Below are 17,134 nucleotides of genomic sequence, written 5' to 3' on the forward strand. Positions count from 1 at the left end.
AACATTAATTGTGATGAAATCGGACATTTTTGACCTGAAAACATAGTTCATATGACCATCAACATGTTGAACAGAACTGAAATCCTGTAAATTTGCAGAACTTGCATTTACCAACACAAAGTTCCTTTGGGGATTCACTTAGATTGATTTCTTATGCACAAAGACATAAATAAGACCTCTAAGCAAATTTAGCCAGTATACATTTTATTATTTTCACTGCACTGCATGATATAAACAAAATCACCCATCCATCCATCCATCCATCCGTCCGTTTGTCCATCCAAATTTTCACAAAAGATGCAACTAAATGAAAATGATGTGGCAATTGCTTATATATATATATATATATATATATATATATATATATATATATATATATATATATATATATATATATATATATATAAAACAATGTTAAGGCAATGTAGACAAAAACTAACAAAGAATCAATGTAAAAAGAATGTAAGACAAATCATTTTAATGATAGATAAGTCAGTAAATATCTGTCTGTTATAGTGATTCATGGTGTGTTTTTGGAAATGTGGGTCCAGAATATACTTAAAATTGATTTTTATTATTTAATTTAATTTAATTTAAATATTTTTGGAAAAGGTCTGAGAGCCAGCCCTTCTCAGTAGACAGTTTATACATTGTCAGCATTAAATGCTTTGGTTATGGTTTATGGCCAGTTTACTAGTTTATCCCAGTGTGTCCATTCATTGATTCCCAGTCTAACATGCTAATGCTTTTTACAAATGAGCCCTGTATCCACGCCCACTAATAATACTCTCAGCCAATAGGATTGCAGCATTTCGAGGCAGACGTGGACCTTAATAAACAAGCTGCTCTCTCCTCCATCTGCTTTCTGTCAGTTTTCCTCCGCTGCTCCGCTGTTCCCCTCCGCAGCCTTGACCCCCACTGTCACGGCGACCTCCGACATAAAGGAAGAGAAGGAGAAGCAGGAGGAGGAGGAAGAGAGGACTGTCACTACATTACATGACCACAGATAAGGGACTTTTTTCTGTGTTGGTCAGTTTGTGCTGTGAACCGTCAGATTGGATCCTTCCGCCGCTCCGCTAAACATTTGTCGCGCGCGGTGTTTGTTCCTAAGCAGCGGACGCATCCGCCAGCAGAGAGGGTGAGTGATTTAACCTGTATACCTGACTTTTGTTTAGTTTTTTTCTCTCTCTCTACATAAAAATTAAGACGTCTTACTTAAGACCTTCTGTCGATAGACATATGTACATTCCCAGTGGAGAAATTCACTCGTTTTCATATTATTTTATGCACTTTATAACTTTAAGCTGTGGTGAAACAAGAAAAAGAATATGAGCGGAATGATACAGTTTTAGAGACTTTTAACAGAAATAAAATAGTTCTTTCATTAAGACTGGAGTCATAAATTATACATTTAAAACACTATCTAGAAGCTTTAATTTTAAGTTTTCTGCCATAAGAATGCCAAGACAAAAAGATGAAATTGTAAGACAAAATTCACTATATGTTTTAAAATACTACTGTGGGAACATACATAGAAATCCAGTGTTAAAAATTAAATGTGTAGAGCATCCTTATTTCTGCCTTATTAAAGTGTCGGGGTTGTGTAAAGCACAGTGAATGGCCATAACATGTATTATTACACCCACATGTCAAAAGCCATAGGTATTTTTTCTGTTATTTCAGACTCTAAGCTTCCTTAAAAGTTTGCTTTTTCATAGACTTAATTGATTATTTTTGCAGGGAAGCTCAGTCATATTAGATTGTTCCAAATTTTATTTTCATTATGTTATACTATAAACATTACACAGTTGTCTACTGAGGCTGATGAAGCTACAATATGATCTTGGTTACATTTACTATGTCTTTTATGGTACCCTCTGGTGACCAAAAAACTGTAAAGTGCCCATATGTCTGAATGAATTACTTCAGGGAAATACAGCTCCACTGTGAGAAACATTTCACCACTGCCTGGATTTGATGTATCAAGATAAACTAATTGGACAAATTCTAAATGTTAACACTGATGCAAATTCTATATGAGGTTGTCTTTTTTTTTTTTTTTTATCCAACACCACATTGAATGGAATCCTCCTGAATAGTTCTCATGCTGTTTTAGTTCTTTTCAGTTCTGGACACACTGCCCAGATGCTTGTTTTAACTCACTGCCAATAAGTCTCCTCCGTTTAAATAAAAGATGGAGGGGATGTAAAATTGCCTCTGAATAAAAGATGTTTGCAGTTTGAAGAGCCACCCCCAGGTTCAGGTCTCCCCTTGAGACTCCAGTGATTCCCTCTGCAGCCAACTCTCAATTTTTATGAATAAATATTTCAGGAAATATGCAGGCAGAATTCTAACTGCAGCAGAATTCTTTTTTCTTTAATTATTACAATAGAAAGCATTTGTCATATGTCAGGGGCTGGGGGTGATAAATGTACTCCCTCTCTGTGCTGTTCTGTGGTTCATGTCATCTCTTTGATCATTCGGTGTTGGCAGATTGCTACTGCAGGAGAGATGGAACAGACTAGCCTGTCCAGCCATCCAGTTTTCTCAGTGTATTCAATACTGAGAAAATAGTCTGGAATTGGACAAGTCGCTGTGAAATATGCACGATCTATATTCTATACCGAACCAATCACAAGTCTGGGGGGTGGGTGTTTCACAATGTGTCATACACACGACTTCTATCTGTCACAAGTCAAAGTCAGTTCCAAGTCTGCAAATCTCTTTACAACTGTTGTCTGTTGTTTACTTCATTCAAAAAAAGAAGGTTTGAATTACAGATTACATCCTGTGTTCTTAAGTTTCTCTGACAAAAGTATCACGTCCGTCTTATCAGTGATTGGTTTACTCGGCGCCTGTTAGTCCCGCCTTCATATTTGGACTCAAGCCCCGCGATTTTAGACAGATTTCTCATTGAGAAAGACAGATGGTTGGCCAGGCTAGTAACAGATGTGGTCGATCAGAGGGAGTGAACTAATGTTTTCATGTGTCTAAATATCTTTGCCTGATTTTTACTTCCAACACATGAATCTTATAGCCTACTACTGCTGCAGTAGTTGACTTACTAACCCTTTATAGGGCACTCATTCAAAATTTCAACCTATGTGTTTTATTGGAGGACATAACAAGACTTTTTTATTTTTGTGAAATTTTTTCAAACTTTTGTGTTGTTATGTATAAAATAGGTTAATGAAGTTACCATATTTGGTTCCTTACCTATAAGTGGCAAAAAAAAAAAAAAAAATCCAAGAAGTGTATATATAAAAAATACAGGAATAACACATGTAATGTGAAAGGAACATGTTTTTTAGAACATGACAACATTAATGCTGATCCAGACACCTGTCATCATATACATTATCACTGTGAACATCATTACTTACATTCAGATATTTTATTCATGCACTGAGAAAGAAAAATATATTATACATAAGCAGTTAACAACAGATGTACATGAAAGGGAACCCTAAAGAAGCAAGAGTGCTTATAGATAGGGGACCCCATCTACATTAGTACCATTACTTCATGGTACCTAACACAGCAGGTACACTCACTGTTCATGCAGAGGTGGACCTTACAGACCCTGTAGACCACATTGTACCTGAGATTGTTGCTTCACTGTCTTCACTGTAACTGCTGCGGTCACTGTCTTGTAATGCTTGCGGAAATGACCAAAAACAGTCACTTGCCCAGTAAAGGGTTAACTCTCTGTTGGTGTTCTGAAAATGTGACATGTCACTCCTGGTGAGGCGTCACAAATCACAGAAGAAGTCATTTCATAATCGTAATTGGCACCATGGATTTGCACAGATTTCTAATTAACTGTGATTACTAGCATGTGGGTGACACAGAGTTGCTCCACATCTCATTTGGATTTGCCAAAAGAAGAAAATAGCCCCACCATGAGGAAAAATCTCCGTCTCGTCGCTTGTTTAATTGATTCCTCTTCAAAATATGATGCACTGTCATAATTCAGAAAGTCAGGAGTTAGCCTCATGAGTTTTCTTGTGATGTATGATTTCATAAATTGCCCTGTGGTTATTTGTTGCCTTTAGTGTCTGGGTCCTCATTAAAAACTGTGAGAACTTTGGGAGTGATTGAAAGGAGGACTGGGGCTGAGAAGTATGAGACAACAGTGGGTATTTTCTGGCCATAAGTCAGCTGTGAGCTGATTATACTGCAGTAGAACTTCCACAGCATTCCCAGTGGCCATGACTCATTCCTGCTCTTGGAGTGAAAGAAATAAAAGATTTATTGCCGGCCAGCTCATAGTGTTAGTAAAGCTGGGGCAACATTTGAAGGAGTCTATTTTTTTTCATGGTGTTGGGGGCAGACTAGGCCAAGGATGTAATAGACCTGTCAAGTGTCTTCACAGACAGAGGAAGAGGAGAGGAGATTAGACGAAAGGAGAAGGAGATAAGACGAAAGGAAAGGGGAACGAGCGACAGAGCTGGAGGATGTTATTGATGGGGAGATTTAGAACAGGATATCTTGGTGCTACCTGACAGGAGGGCACTGAATTGAAAGAGCGAGGGGGTCAGTTCATAGAAAGATGAAATAAAAACAGGAAATGAAGCAGAGGAGGATTAAAACTAAGCTGAGTTTCGTAGCAGAACTCACAAATATGATATTGATCTCTGAATGCTGGTCGTACTGTGCTGTTGTTTTATTTTAAAACAAATAGAACGGCTCTTCTGCTCACAGGTCACAGTCCACAGTGTATTACTTCAATATAAAGCATGTTTCTATCCCAAGGAATCACAACTTTTAACTGACTACTACTAACTAACTTTTCATAACATCTACAAAAGGAAATCCAAATGTATGCTTTATTCTTATTAAATGAATCATTATCATGGTTTTAAATCTAATAATGTCTGAGCTTTTGACTGAGGATGTGGTATTAGCAGGTATTTTGTTAGAAAAAAAAAAAACAAAAAAAAAAACCCTTTGGCTAGTTTTAGCTTTTGCCCATGAACTCAACTGCTGATCTGGATCATATAACACTATTTCAGACTTTTCCATGACTTGTTTTCTCACTTTCTCTGCAGCTTTCCATACCATTTATTGTTATTTCAATTTGATATGGGATTTGCTTATTTCCTTCATTCAGTGAAAGTTATTGTCTCCTCATTGGTCCACACATGCAAACACTTGACAGATCTTTTAGCTGTTTCAGTTATTCACATTTACCTTATCAATACACCAACGTCTCCATGTCTAAAAAAAGCTTTGTGATATTTTATTGGAATTCTTGACATTTGCATCATGTTTCTTGATGTGCAAAATGTGAATAAAAATATAACCACATTTCAAATCAACTCAAACATAAGTGATATCTTTTTTTGTTACCTGATGCACAATTTCCTCAAATTACAAACCACCACAATTATTCATGATCAGTTTATCAAACATCCTAAGCACATCCTGTCTGCAGTCCATGACAACCATAACCTAAACCTGTGTGAGAAATAGACAACACAGACCATGTTTGGTTGGTGTGCTGAAAAAAAATCAGTTGTATAGAATTACAGGCCAAGGTTAAGTTTATTTGTAGAGCACATTTAAAACAGTGCAAACTGCCCAAAGTGCTGTACAAATCTGAAGATCCAAATGCAAGATATACTAAAACTGGTAAAAAAAAAAAAAAAAAAACAGATAAGAAAACAAAAACGGATACACAGTAATAGGATATATAGCAACTAAAAATACAACCAAATAAAAGTCACACACTTGTATTTAAAGCCAGTGCAAATAGGTGCATCTTTAAAAGAGTTTTAAAGTGTTCAATGGACTGTGCACATGTGATATGTTGGGGCAGAGCATTCCTGAGCCTTGGACCTGCCACAGAAAAGGCTCTGTCACCTTTTATCATCAGTCGGGTTCTTGGTACGTCTAAAATCAGGTGATTTGAGGATTGTGTTTCTCTGGCCAGAACGTGCACAGTTAAAAGCTCTGGAAGGTAAGGAGATGCCAAACCATTTAGGCACTTTAAAACATACAATAAATCTTAAACTGGATCCTGCATGGGACAGGAAGCCAGTGGGGGGAAGCCAATACGGGAGTAATGTGGTCCCGTCTTCTGCCGCTGCATTCTAGACCATCAGCAGCTGGTGGACAGAGGACTGGTCCAACCTATAATGTAATTAATTACAATAATCCAGTCGAGAAGAAAACCAAATCGACAACATGCTCAAACTGGCTTACAGGCATGTATGGCTTCACCTTAGCTAAGAGACGACAGGGTACCTGTTGTGAATTTTCATTGTCAGCTATTTCAAAAGATCACGTATAATACTAGTGGTTCAGTTAGGTAACTTATGTTATCGCTCATTGTTAAGCACGTTCGAGTACTAGACTACTACAAAATCACTGCTCCATTAGTCAGGTATGGTCAGAGACATGTTGCTTCCTTTACAGGCTGTTCCAGCACCCATAGTGACATTGTATTGTCCAATTGGCCGGGCTGCGATGGACTGGTCTTTGATCCCGTGCAGCAGACACCAGTCTAAGACGACACATTATCGGCCAGTGCTGGGTCATGTCTCTAGGATGAGACTAGGGGTGTGTGATATGATGATATTAGATCGTGAAGGATTAGAATGTATCGACAATCCAACAAAGAGAGATCATGGAATCATCTATAATATGATGTAGTCAGAGCCATTGAATATTCAACAGGTTTGGATATAGTTATATGCTGACGCACAGACGCATCACGTCAGTTCACGTCCATGTCACATGGATTTTATGTTGTGTAGTGGGAGTCATGGCTGACAGCGAAATGGGTGAGTTGCTTCCTAAAAAATACTCCACTTCCAGTGTATGGAATTGGTTTGACTTTCCCCCAAACGACAAAGCGCAAACAGTAATTTGCAAAATTTGCACAGATACGTCGGATGGCAACACTATGAACCTGTTCAATCACCTGACAATGTGATATTATGACTCACGTAAATATACACACCACTTTTAATTGGTGTGTTATCTGTATGCATTATAAGTTTTCTGCATGTATGTTCATGCCAAGGGATGCACCGATACCGATATGAGTATCGGCATCGGCTCCGATACTAAGTGTGTGTACTCGTACTCGTACTCGTAAAAGTAATCCGATACAAATGCACCGATACCACTTACGGCTGTGTGACATTCACAGTTAAGTGCAGCAGGTACGCGGTGGTGGAATAATGTGTGGGGAGTGTGAAGAGTGTGGAGATTTTTCAAAATAAATGACGGTGATAAAAGAAACGCTGACTGCAAGTAACGTTAAAGACACAGACAGATACGGATGCAGCGTTCTGTCCATCCTCTGCGTACATTCCATCCGTTTTCCAGGTGCTCGCGGATGCGTAAACAGAATGAGAGTACCAGCGGGAGTACAGAGTGGTGCGGACCGCCGCCAACAGAAGTGAAAACGCAACTTATCACTCATTTCTCTACCTGCTGAGGCTAAGCTTTTAAACCTTACCAGCGAAAACGCTGCAATATTAGTGTCACATTAGTGTTGCCTCTGTCGTCTCCATGTTTGTTATTGCTGACTTTCTTCTTCTTCTTCTTCTACTCAAAAAACTTTCCTCTTCTTCATGGTATTATTCCAGTATGGTTAATTCAGAGCGGCGCCCCCTGGTGGATTAATTGAGTAACACTCATTCCAACACATTAAAAGTCAGTAGCAGCACTTTGTTCCAGTCAGACTAATGACAACAACAATAAAGCACATTTACAAAAGGAACTAACAACTGGAATGGGAATTAAGTACTCGTATCGGTATCGGCAAGTACTCAAATGTAAGTACTCGTACTCGTACTCAGTCTGGAAAAAAGTGGTATCGGTGCATCCCTATTCATGTCACACTGAGGTCACTTCTTAGAGCCAGATATCCGGGCCACACCAACACAGACACAAGGAGGTGGTATTTATATAAAAGCAGTGATTTATTTCTAATATAATAAAATAGGAAACAGCATGGAATCCAAGAACTAAAATCAACAATTAAAACGCTACTGATCAGCAGTTAAAACACGATAAAACATAAAACAAGCTAAAAAGGGACCGCAACAATTAAAAGTACAAAAGGTCTCTGAATCCCCACACCCAATCCAGTAAGTCAGCGCTAGGCGCTAGTCAAGATACTTAAGTCTCTCGGCGGCGTCCGTGTAGCATCTGACAGTGATTCTTTGTTGCAGCCTTGTCCTCCTGTAGTTCCAGTATACAGCGCCACATCCTCGTTCTGTCGTGGTTAGTCTGGGTCAGGGAGACGGTGGCCACATCTGCTTAGTGTCCTCTGGTGAACCTTCGTTGCAGCCTTGTCCTCCTGCAGCTCCAATATACTTTCCCTTGCCGGCTCGTCCTCCCCCAGGAACGCTCCACCGCGGCTGGAAGAACAGTATCAAATCCCTGGCTGCTCTACACCACCAGCTGCCACACACACACACACACACACACACACACACAAGCAACATGGTTGCATACGTCCCTTCACTTATAGTGGTTATGGCTCATCAAAAGTCCTTTTTCCCCCCGACACTGTCCGAAGTCTGGAATGCTGGCTACCAACCCACATACTTGAGAGCCTTGAGCTGCTGTTTGTCACCGAGTCAGTGTCTTTATCTCTGGAGGGGAAGTGCCCTGGAAGGGGAAAGCGTAACTCACATCAGGTGCGCACCTCCGTTAATTACCCTGCCCAGCTGGCTGTGGGCCAGTAGTTAGTCAGTGGTGGTTAAGGGGTGAGGAACGGGGAGACTAAAGTGCCGAATAAAAAAAAGTCCACAATCCACCAATTCTTCTGCTTAGTCCATGTAACGACAAATCACTGCAAGCTGAACATTCAAACACTTAATATACACACATCATGCAATATAAAATTCACATTAAAAATGCACAGCAAGCATTAACACAAACACACTTAAGGCATCACCATGTCAAATTGTATAGTACACAACGGCCCCTGTCATCCTGTTACATTCACACTGGTATTAGCCCCCTGTCCAACCTGAATCAGTGCGCACCCAAACAGTATGCTGAGAGCCAAACTGCTAGAAGACCAACCACACCACAGCCAGAGGCAACAGGTAGCATTAAACAAATCAAACAACTTTAACACAAGCCTGTAATAAAGGCACTCTTTATGAGAACAGTAGCAAATGGTGGAAAGAGGTAACGGAAGCAGTGACTTTTTACCTGGCAAAAGATGTGCAAATTAATCTCAACGATCAATCTAAGGAATCATGATAAAACTGAGATCGTGATTTTATTCTTAAAAATCATATGTTTTTGTCATATCGCCCACCCCTAGATAAGACTGATCTCATGAAATCATGTTGTATGTTACAAAAGTTCTTATGGCATATGGCATGCTATATGTACACATTTTCGACCTTTTACGTGTTATTCAACACCGTTGGACCGCGTGCCAATTTACACCAAGATATCCAGTTCACATAATCCTAACTCCTAACTGTCACCCTAACCCTAACCCTCAGTGTGTAGCATTTGATGCGGCTTGAACACACGCGAAAAGCTTATAGGTAACACACCAATTAAAAGTGGCGTGTATATTTACATGATTTCATTATATCACGTTCCTAGGACAATGGTGGCGTGCAAAGCTTACGGCTGCACAAACAAAGAGCACAAAAACATGCTTTTCACTCAGTCTCGCTCACTGACTGCTGCTTGTGTACTCGCACTCGATCACCCGGAGTCAACGCTGGTACATCACTTCTGACTGGCAATGGCTGCTTCCCATAGGTTCTGCCCTCACCTGTAATTCACGTAATAAAAAGGTCCAGTGTGATGCATTTATGGCGATTTTTTTTTTTTTTTTTTTTTTACTGAATTTGTCATACACAAAGCTCAGTTGATGTTGTGAGCATGACCAGTACAAGTACACTTTAAAGTTTATTGATGGTTCACATTCATCATAGTCAAAGTTTTCAGTATTAATTATATATATATATATATATATATATATATATATATATTTTTTTTTTTTTTTTTTTTTTTTTTTGTTTTGTTTTTTTTTTTTGTTTTTTGAACATTCTTTTTATTGAACATTTTCAAAATTATACAGTCCAACGCAGTACATACAGGTTGTATGAAATGTAAAGCAGATCCGAAATATGTTCACAGCGATGATCCCAGATATTCCAACACTTTTCCAAACTTTGCTGTAAAGACGTCCTTCTGGTTGTTAATACAAAATCTTAGTCTTTCCAGAGAAATGTAGTTTGATATCAAAGATTTCCACAGATGTTTTGAAGGAGCTTCTTCTCCAACCCATTTGGTCATAACAGCTTTTTGGCCCAATATAAACAAAAACTGAACAGTATACTTTTGTGTTCTCAATGATTCAGGGATATATCCCAATAGACACAATAATGGATTAGGCTGTAACTGGTGCTTAATGACCACACTAACCTCAACACATACGGTTTGCCAAAACTGTTGAATCTTTTCACATTCCCAGCAGCAGTGAAGTCTTGTCCCTTAAATAGTTTTACATTTGGGGCAGTTTGGAGAGGCCCCTGCTGTATATTTACTGTACATATATGGAGATATATATAGACATTTTATAAAATAGAATAGTGCATTTCCCTAAATCTGTTACATATGGATATTTTTGAAGGTAAAAGTAAGATTTCCTCCCATACATCAGTATCTATTGTTGTTTTCAGCTACGTTTCCCATGATTTCCGTAAGAATGATAACTTACCAGTATTCAAATGCTGCAGCTTTGAATAAAATTTGGAGACAAAATGACTTGACTCGGAGATTAAGAGTATCCATTTTGGTTTGTACATAGTGTCTGACCTGAAGGTATTTATAAAAGTCTTTTGTTTGTAGTCTGTATTTAGTTTGTAAGGACTCGAAAGTTTTAAATGTCCCCTTATCCCAAAGATTATACTTATTGTAAATTCCTGCTTCATACCATTTCTGATAGTTAGACCCAGTGCCCCCTCTGGTTAAATCAGGATTATCAACCAGTGTTGTTAAACAGCTCAGTTAGTATTAATATTTTTTTAATTTTATTGATACTAGCTAAAACCAGCCGATACTGCTGGCTTACACCATGACAGTCAGTGTGTCTAACCCTACAATGAAAAGCTTCAAAATAGTTACATGAACATAATTTCTGAGAGACTCTATTTAAAAGCACCATGAGGAGCAGGGTTCAATTCAGCAGGGAACATTCTTCTTACATTTACTCTCTTGTTTCATTTTGCATTTTACCCCATGCATTTTTAATGAAGCAGATCAGAATAAATGTTGGATATGAAGCTGATGTAATAGTGGAGGGAAAATGAAGTGAGATACTCAGGTGACCGTTATGATAGAGGGTCCTTATGTAAAGAGCAGTGGCATAGTAAAAAAAAACAAACAACAACTATTCCATACAAAACATCAACAGTCACATCAGTATAGATAGATATTAGTCAGTTCATATGTCATTAGGTCTGAAAGGACAGGTCTGTTTTATTACAATCATCATATCTTTTTTTTCTGCTTCACATGCATTATCTCTGCAGGTTTACTCTGAGTATACATGATGCGACCTTGGTTTTTAATGCAGTCTTGCTTCTGCATGTTCTTTCATAGTGCTGTTTATGTCTGTATCCATGAATTCTAAGTGAAGTTATTGCTCTCCGTGGCTCAGACTTAAATTAGATGTTCCCCATCCTGTAATGAATGTGAATCTGTACAAAGTAATTTAATTCTAATGAGCAGAAGTGCCGAAGGAGTTGCGTTAAAATAGCAGGATTAATTATGCTGGCTCATTTTGTAGCGTCTGAAACATCTGTACTGTGTCTGTCATTTTGATGTCTTTTACTTGGACGACACAACATAAAAACGTTGCCACATGCTCCAGATTAAATCTTTTGTGTGTTTACATTTACCTGCTTCGCAAACAACAATCCATTTATCCAGTACTCACTGGGTTTAACCCATAAAGACCCAGTGCTGCTTTTGTGGCTGTGCACAAATGAATTTTTCACCATTTTAACCTTTCTTAACTGATTTATCACCAATTTTTTAAATATATTATTATCTTCTTTATTGGCATTTTTTGGTGTAAATCATGTATTTTCCTATATTTAACTCACAGATCATGTAGATGTTCATGAAAATTCAGAGTAAATTCAAAGGTAATTATATCAAAACAGAAAAATGAAGAAAAAGTCACTTTTTCAAAAAAGATATCACTAACTGAATGTATAAACAAGTGTCTCCATCCACTGTCATTGATCCAACTCCATGGGTTTTGCTGGTGAATCAATGTTGTAGAAGATGACGGTGTTTTCACTTGCACTATGGAGCCTTTGAACGTCCAAATGGGTCATATCTGGTGACCATGAAAAGATGACAAGCTGTATTTTACACCAGTTATTTACATGTATTGATAGGATTAGTGGATCAGCAGGTATTAGGCTAAACATTTTAGATCAGTACATGGTTTGTGTCACTGGTGGCTGTTATGGGTTAAGCGACTTTACAAAGGCTGCGGTTGGAAAACCAAATGTTTGGTTTGGTTAGTAATGAAAAACAGTGTTTGATAAGGTTAAAGCTTCTCTCATAATGGGAAAAATAATTGGACAAGTTCCTATCCCAAATTCCAGTCTCTTTCTGCTGCATTACCTGGCTTAAAGTGTTTGCAGATTTGAACATTTGCATTTTAGAACGTCATTTTAATTCTGCTAAAGTATGATGAAATTCAGCAGGCTCTGAAAGCTTCTTGTCTTTCATGATGCATGAATCAGTAATAACATGGAAGTATTAAAGGAATTAGAGAAATATCGGCAGCGGGAGCAAATGAAGGGGTTTAAATGAGTTTCAAAGTAACTTCCTTTAGAATGGGTGGCACCTCTCATGTTATTGGACGGTACAAAACTTGCATACGGCTCATTTTTGTCATGGAAGTGGTCAGGCTTGTAAAGGAGAGGAAATAATGCAGATACTGTAAAATGAAACCAACAGAAACCAACAAACCAATTATCTGTTGATGAAGTTTATGACCTTTGACTTCATTTATCCACCCTCTAGATTTATTGTCACATTAATGTCAATTAAAGATGAAATGCTTGATATTTTCTTATGTTCTTGATGTATTTTTTTTTTACTCATGCTGTGAGGTAATTTGATAATTGCCTTTCAACATGATGTAATTTGAGTGATCTGAGTGGAGATTCTATCAGCTCTGTGGACTCTTTTTCAGTTTGTAAAAAAACCTATCTAATCTCTAATGCAAAGTTTGGCTAATTGTTGGTGTTTTCTGGCAGGTAGGGGGTTAAATACACGATTAACAGCTGTAATCATCAGTTGCTGATCAGATACATGACTACTGTTATGGAAATGTTCAACTGATAACCCACACACAAAGAGGCGGAGAGAAAGTTAGAGTTAAAATAAATAAATGCATTTATTGAGAAGTCAGTCACAGAGAAACTCTGTAAGTGAAGTCTGATTAAACAAGAGAAAACTAAAGATTATATAGAACCAAATCCAACCCCCTCAAACTATGATGTCATTCCTTACGTACATCGTACCACCCCATACTACTCCTTCTCTGCTCCGTGAAGATGTCATGATGACCTCTCCACTCTAACCTTGCTTGGATCCAATCTGGAGTGCAGGCGCCATTCTCTATCTACACATTCAGACATTTAGGTGTTTGGGTTTTAACTCAAGGCAAGAACTCCGTTCCTGGGTTGGGGGTGTTACAGAGTGGTAAACATCACACATAATGAATAATGACTCAGCATTAAAAGAAGATGTACTAACAGTATAAAATATAAAGAGTATAAAATATAAAAAGTAAATTTTTCCACCACATTTCCTCCCTTTTGATTATTCAACCGAATCAATCATGCAAAAACATAAAATTTACGTACGAGTATCAATAAATGATTATAAATGATTATCAACCCAAAGACAACCTAATTAAGCCATATTTCTCCAGATATTCTCCAGATAAATTATATGTAGCCAAATTTCCAGACTTTGTGTCTTTTTTCTTTTTAGATCAGGTTTGACATTGGAGGACAAATAGCAAAATACTATGAAAAAAATACTATAAACATCCACCCATGATCTATCTGCTTTTGGACATCAGTCAGAACAGTAATTTCCAGCTTCACAATTTTTGTTCATTTGACAGGATTACACGTTGCTTTCTTCATACACCATCAAATCATCATCAAGATCATCTAAGTCATCAAAATCATAATTATCATCATCATCATCAATCACTTCATGCTATACCATACTAAAAGTACCAATCACACTGCTAATCATTGAACGTATTATTGGAATGATGCAACAGGATAATCCGAGGAGTAATACAAACACACCAAAAATCACAGCAATAATTTTCATCAACATTGCCTTCCATCCCCCAGACAGCAGCCAGCCCCAAAAATCCCTGCCTGTTGTAGTGTATGCAGTGTTTTCCTCATGTAGGACTCGTCTAGGGTGATCAAACTGATTGTGGAAACATCAGGTACATAGGTACAACACTGGTCGCCAATAAGATGACAGACACCTCCCTTTTCAGCCAATAGGAGATCTAAAGCTGCCCTATTCTGTAATGCAACAGTGCGGAGAGCTTTCATCTCACTGGTCATTAAACCCCTGTTCAACAGACGCAGTGAGATTCTCTAGCTCCACAGAAAGTTCTTCTATGTACCAAGCTAAACAATCAGGGCCGTACATGGGAATAATACTGATTTCAAACTTATGGCCACCTGAAATCCGATCCCGTTTTACACAGGTGTGAGGCGGTGACATAACTGGGCTGATGGTCAATTTGGAGGTAGCTGGAACCAAATAAGAGAGGTGACATGTACCTGCCCATCATGCTGGGAAATACAAATAAGAGTGTTGACCACACGTCCACACCATATCTGTAGGACAGCCATACCCATAATCAGAAGGAGTTAGAGCTACGGTGGCATTATATGTGGTAGTAACATTAAAAATAAAATAAAATAAAATAAAAATATGAGGTCTTAGCATCATAATGTGTCAGTGGGGATGGTGTACCTAGTAATGCCGTGAGATTGTAAAGGACTATAACTGGAGAAAAGTAAATTTATCAGCCCTTTTTTCGCATGCTACCTTGAGAGTAATGTTACACCCAGATGTGTGTCCCAAATTATACCGTGTGTGTTCTGTGACTGGGGAATGGAAGCAAAACTGTGGAGTGAAAAAAAGATTAGACAGATCTCTGAGCCGAAAAACAACATTTTTCTGTACCATAGTAATATTAGTGTCTCTAGAGAAATTTCTTGGATTTCTGAAGGAAGGTCACGTTGGGTCTCAACCCCAGCCAGGGGTACGCCGTGACAGACGGCCACTGTCCATTTTATCATTGTCAATAGTGTGTGATTGATCGAGAGAGGATAAGGAGCGAACAGAGTATCTTCATGTGAGCTGTGTGGCATCAAACTACACACATAGCATGACTGATTAGTGACACGTCGTGTCAGATCACGTGTCACTCGCCACCATGTGTTATCGCTAGTCGTGGTGATCAATGAGGTGGAGGTCACGTCCGTGACGTCCCCGAAGCTCCTCTGACCCTAGCTGTCCTCCGACAGACCAGGGCGCAAACAGGAATGTGATGCGGTGGTGAAGGATCAGATACCTGATAGAATGTGTCCATGTACCACATGTACAGGCACAGGAGGGTGATGCAGATGACAGCTGACCCTTTGATCACCTCCATCGTCGTCGAATCAGTGTATGTGTGGGGCAGGGGGTCTTCAGTCACTCGCCAGTGACCAGGCAAAGGATAAGTGTATATGAGACGTCACTGGGGTCGTTACCACCGCTAGGTTTCAACCAGTGAGTCTTGTGAGTGTGGGTGCGTGATACAGCTGTGTCCAGCTCCGGTGTCCAGTCGTCCAGTCTACGCTGTCGATCGATGCTCCGGCCCGTCCTCGGCTGCAGCAGTTGGCGGTTCTCCCAGAAACCGCTTACAGTGGGTCGCGTGGATCCACATGGCACGTTCAGCAACCTTGACCACTGTGTGCGTCGTCAGGAGCACCTGGAAAGGGCCTCGCCACCTGCGCTGTTTCCAGTGCTTTCGTCTGAAGTCCCGGACCAGGATCCAATCCCCCGGCTGCAGCGGATGAAGCAGCCCCTCTGCAGGAACCGGTAGTGCTGATTTCACCAGTACCTGTACTTGAAATAGTTCAGAGGAGAGTTTTCTACACTAAGACACCATGTCATGCTCCAACAATGATGTCAACCCGGTTAGTTGGGGGCCTGGAGACCTGTATATGGGGTCTCCCAAACATAATCTCAAAAGGACTCAGCCCACTTCGACTCCTACGTCTCATTCTCATTTGCATGAGAACCAGAGGTAGGGCCTTGACCCAGTTAAGACCTGTTTCCTCACAACATTTAGCCAGTTTTGATTTTAGGGTGCTATTTTCCCTTTCAATAGCCCCCCCCTGATTGTGGATGGTATGCACAGTGTGTTTTGAGGTCAAAACCTAGCATTTCCCCTAACTCAGTTAGTGCTGTGTTCACAAAGTGGGACCCATCGTCTGATGAGATCCTCTTTGGGATCCCCCAACAAAACAAAACAAAATTTCAGTTACCAAAGCTTTAGCCACTGCAGAGCTGTCTGCATGCTTTGCAGGAAAACATTTATCTAACATTCCTCCCTTAGACACATGATCTACGCCATGTGTCAGCTTAGCAAACCAGGGGAAGAAATGTTTGGGCCGACAAGGTCGTCCATCAGCTGCCTCAAGTGAAACAAAAGACACAAGCCTGTGAAGAAGGACAACAAAGGAGAAGGTCATCAACATACTGTAAAGGAGCAACACCTGGTGGGAGGTCAAGGTGGGACAGCGAGTCGGCCAAAATCGAATTGTAAATGGTTGGGGCCTCGCAATACCCCTGAGACATGCGCGTCCATGTGTACATTTTGTTTCTGAACTGAAACGCGAACCAATATTGGCTATCTGCATGCACGGGAACAGATGTGAACGCGTTCGAAAGGTCAATGACAGAAAAGTGAGATGCAGACGGCGGAATTTGTGATAAAATGTGTGTGGATTTGGGACCGTGGGTATGCGTGGAACCACGGCTTTGTTTACCGCCTGTAGGTCTTGAATAAACC

The 17,134-nt window shown here is 39.5% G+C and overlaps 1 protein-coding gene across 2 annotated transcripts in view; it reads left to right on the plus strand.

The window, feature by feature from the left end:
• The first annotated feature begins 877 nt into the window (after nucleotides 1–877).
• Nucleotides 878–17,134, plus strand: part of LOC115436222 (D(2) dopamine receptor-like) — a 45,528-nt gene continuing 29,271 nt past the window's right edge. For both annotated transcript variants that reach the window (XM_030159007.1, XM_030159008.1), the window contains exon 1: nucleotides 878–1,138. The gene's annotated coding sequence lies outside the window, so the exon portion shown is untranslated. The remainder of the gene's footprint in view (nucleotides 1,139–17,134) is intronic.

This window comes from Sphaeramia orbicularis, chromosome 16 (genome assembly GCF_902148855.1).
Source record: "Sphaeramia orbicularis chromosome 16, fSphaOr1.1, whole genome shotgun sequence".
Taxonomy (NCBI): domain Eukaryota; kingdom Metazoa; phylum Chordata; class Actinopteri; order Kurtiformes; family Apogonidae; genus Sphaeramia; species Sphaeramia orbicularis.